Source organism: Oncorhynchus gorbuscha, linkage group LG18 (assembly GCF_021184085.1).
Source record: "Oncorhynchus gorbuscha isolate QuinsamMale2020 ecotype Even-year linkage group LG18, OgorEven_v1.0, whole genome shotgun sequence".
Lineage (NCBI taxonomy): Eukaryota > Metazoa > Chordata > Actinopteri > Salmoniformes > Salmonidae > Oncorhynchus > Oncorhynchus gorbuscha.
This window is the reverse complement of record NC_060190.1, coordinates 3,986,107-3,990,504: the sequence shown is the minus strand read 5'-3', so window position 1 is coordinate 3,990,504 and position 4,398 is coordinate 3,986,107. Positions and strand designations below refer to the sequence as shown.

Below are 4,398 nucleotides of genomic sequence, written 5' to 3'. Positions count from 1 at the left end.
CCTTCTTGTTTGGCCCTGTCCGGGGCTATCATCGGATGGGGCCACAGTGTCTCTTGACCCCTCCTGTCTCAGCCTCCAGTATTTATGCTGCAGTAGTTTGTGTCGGGGGGCTAGGGTCAGTTTGTTATATCTGGAGAACTTCTCCTGTCTTATCTGGTGTCCTGTGTGAATTTAACCTGTTGCGTCGAGCAATCCCGTATCCGGGAGCGTAATTATAGCCTCAAGCTCATTACCATAACGCAACGTTAACTATTCATGAAAATTGCAAATGAAATGAAATAAATATATTGGCTCACAAGCTTAGCCTTTTGTTAACAACTCTGTCATCTCAGATTTTAAAAATATGCTTTTCAACCATAGCTACACAAGCATTTGTGTAAGAGTATTGATAGCTAGCATAGCATTAAGCCAAGAATTCAGCAGGCCACATTTTCACAAAAACAAGAAAAGCATTCAAATAAAATAATTTACCTTTGAAGAACTTTGGGTGTTTTCAATGAGGAGACTCTCAGTTAGATAGCAAATGTCCCGTTTTTCCCAAAATATTATTTGTGTAGGACAAATCGCTCCGTTTTGTTCATCACGTTTGGCTAAGGAAAAAAAACAAAAATTCAGTCATTACAACGCAGAACTTTTTTCCAAATTAACTCCATAATATCGACAGAAACATGGCAAACGTTGTTTAGAATCAATCCTCAAGGTGTTTTTCACATATCTATTTGATGATAAGTAATTCGTGGCAGTTTGGTTTCTCCTCTGAAGCAAATGGTAAAATACACGCAGCTGGAGATTACGCAATAATTGCAACGGAGGACACCAACCGGAGCACCTGGTAAATGTAGTCTCTTATGGTCAATCTTTCAATGATATGCCTACAAATACGTCACAATGCTGCAGACACCTTGGGGAAACGACAGAAAGTGTAGGCTCATTCCTTGCGCATTCACAGCCATATAAGGAGACATTGGAACAAAGCGCATTCAAAATCTGGGGCATTTCCTATTTGAAATGTAATCTTGGTTTCGCCTGTAGCATCAGTTCTGTGGCACTCACAGATAATATCTTTGCAGATTTGGAAACGTCAGTGTTTTCTTTCCAAAGCTGTCAATTATATGCATAGTCAAGCATCTTTTCGTGACAAAATATCTTGTTTAAAACGGGAATGTTTTTTTAATCCATAAATTAAAATAGCGCCCCCTATATCTAAGAAGTTAAGTATGCTCTCTCTAATTCTCTCTTTCGCTCTTTCTTTCACTCTGAGGAGGACCCTGTGCCCTAGGACCATGCCTCAGGACTACCTGACATGATGACTCCTTGCTGTCTCCAGTCCACCTGGCCGTGCAGCTGCTCCAGTTTCAACTGTTCTGCCTGTGGCTATGGAACCCTGACCTGTTCACCGGACGTGCTACCTGTCCCAGACATACTGTTTTCAACTCTCTAGAGACAGCAGGAGTGGTGGAGATACTCTTAATGATCGGCTATGAAAAGCCAACTGACATTTACTCCTGAGGTGCTGACTTGCTGCACCCTCTAACTACTGTGATTATTATTATTTGACCATGCTGGTAATTTATGAACATTTGAACATCTTGGCCATGTTCTGTTATAATCTCCACCCGGCACAGCCAGAAGAGGACTGGCCACCCCTCATAGCCTGGTTCCTCTCTAGGTTTCTTCCTAGGTTTTGGCCTTTCTAGGGAGTTTTTCCTAGCCGCTGTGCTTCTACACCTGCATTGCTTGCTTGGGGTTTTAGCCTGGGTTTCTGTACAGCACTTTGAGATATCAGCTCATGTACGAAGGGCTATAGAAATAAAATTGATTTGATTTGACTGGCAATGTGTTAACATGAACGTTGAAACAGTCACCCCACCCTTCCAACCACAGCCAGGCCACATGTATCTCTAGTTCTCTGTCGCTCTCTTTATCATTTCCCTCTCTGCTGTTTCTCTCGTTCTAGTTCTCTCTCCTCTCTGTTACTACTCTTCTGTGTTGCTCTGTTCTGCTTCTCTCGCTACTAAATGGGGAGTTGGTTATAAGTATCTTTGGCCAGGCCATGTTGCAGAGAGTGGGGGAAGGGTGGGGAACAAAGACCAGGGGAAGAGCAACTAAAACCAGCAGGGGGGGGGAACAAAGACCAAAAACCAGCGGGGCGGGGGGGGGGGGGGTCCAACAGCTCATTACACTACATTTTAGTCTAGAATCATTCCTTATAATAATCAATTAAATGTCTCTACAACTATAACTAAAGTCAAAATGTCACAAAACAGCAGTTTTTGCATTTGATCACTGATCACTTTCTTTCTTACCAAATAGCACATTTTTACGTAAGGTACACGATTTTAAAATCCCCATGTTAGGGTATTTTTGGCGTTGGCTTCACAACATTTCCTGCTACGTTTATGCATGAGGACCTTTAGTGAATGCTGCCCCAGAGCGTGTCGGGTTTCAGTGAGTGGGTGGGGTTTTGTGCGAGGGCTTTTGTTACGTCATTATGTTCTACCCTATCAACGTCCTCGACGGCACAGTGTACTCGCATATCACCCAGCATACGTTGCAACTCTGAAGCAGAGGTTAGAAGATTACAACACACAAGGTAGCCATTATTATCCCTAGCAGTTTCATGTCTATACAATATCCTGTGGGAACCTTCTATGGGTGGTTTTTGAGCCTCAGAAGGTCTGTTTGACCCCAACCAGGATCTGAAACGTCAAGGGGGTTGTGCTCTATATATGAGGGCCTCTCCTAGGTCTGTATTGTGCTCGCTTCGGCAGCACATATACTAAAATTGGAACGATACAGAGAAGATTAGCATGGCCCCTGCGCAAGGATGACACGCAAATTCGTGAAGCGTTCCTTATTTTGACCCCTTTTACCCCTATATTAAGGGGGGACATCCATCTTCCTCCTAGTATTACCATAAGAAAATGTTTTAAATCCCATTGGAAATTGTGCCATAATGGCAGTGACTTCATGTTAATTTTGTTCCAATACCTCCATCTGGTGGCCACATAGCGCTATTGCATCCATTGGTGTCATCACTAACAGTGATAATTTCCCAAGATGGCATAGCAGTGAAGAGGTGTTTTGTTCGTGTCTCGAATGTGATACGGTATCGCTATTATTTTTAATTTTAGAATACATCCAATAACCTCCAGAAGCTAACCAGATTTGTGTCAAATCGGAGGGCATGTTGTCCGGTCCTCTGGCAGTCTATGGGGGTGCCACAGGGTTCAATTCTTGGGCCGACTCTTCTCTGTATATATCAATGATGTTGTTCTTGCTGGTGGTGGTAGTAGTAGTAGTGGTAATGATGGTGGTAGTAGTAGTAGTGGTAATGATGATGGTGGTAGTAGTAGTAGTGGTAATGATGATGGAGGTAGTAGTAGTAGTAATGATTATGGAGGTAGTAGTGGTAATGATGGTAGTAGTAGTAGTAGTAGTAGTAGTAACGATGGTGGTGGTAGTAGTAGTAATGATGGTAGTAGTAGTAGTGATGATGGAGGTAGTAGTAGGGTAATGATAGCAGTTTAGTGATGATGGTGGTATGAGTAGTAGTGGTGGTAGTAGTAGTAGTGGTAATGATGATGATGGTGGTATGAGTAGTAGTAATGGTGGTGGTAGTAGGGTGATGGTAATGATAGCAGTTTAGTGATGATGGTAGTAGTAGTAGTAATGGGGGAAAAAATGAGAGGGAGGGAGGGGAGAGGGGAGAGAGGGGGAGGGAGGGAGAGGGAGAGATTGCAATGCAACCTCTGGCCTCATCTCCCTATCATGCACGTGTTAAAGGCACTGTACAGTACTGTACCTTTCTGCGTTGTGTTCTGGTGATGTGTAGTTGGAAGACAAGTCTCTGGACACAAACACAAGACAAAGGTTGGTGCTGCTGTCTGGACTCCCAAACACAACTATATTAGCCTCTCTTCATCACGCGCTGAGCTAACTCACGTCAACAACTAAAAATGCATTGTACAAGATGTACATGTTCATATCTTCAAAAGACTCATTTCATTTGATAAATGTTGTACAGAAATAATTAGCTAATAAATGCTAAATATTTCTTAGTGTACTATTGTACCTGAGGTATACTAATGAGGCAACAACGCCATTTTGACATGTCCAGACAAGTAACAAAATTAACAACAGCTAACTAATTAGCACATTAAACATTACATATCAAATCGTCACATTTCACAACATACCTGCATGGAATGGATACAAATACAAAGCCAAGCTTGATTCTGCCGTCTGGACTGCCATACACAACTATATTAGCCTGATAAAAGACAAGAGTGCTGAATTCCTGTCTGAAAACTCACGCTGTCTGCACCTGAGAGACCCGCAAAGGTAACGGTGGCTGGGCAAACCTTGCAAAGTTGCAATCAAACATTATCCCCATTC

The 4,398-nt window shown here is 42.6% G+C and overlaps 1 non-coding gene across 1 annotated transcript; it reads left to right on the top strand.

The window, feature by feature from the left end:
- Positions 1-2,755: 2,755 nt before the first annotated feature.
- Positions 2,756-2,862, top strand: LOC124004493. The gene has a single exon (XR_006833476.1). It is a non-coding gene; the product is annotated as a U6 spliceosomal RNA (small nuclear RNA).
- The last annotated feature ends 1,536 nt before the right edge of the window (positions 2,863-4,398 follow it).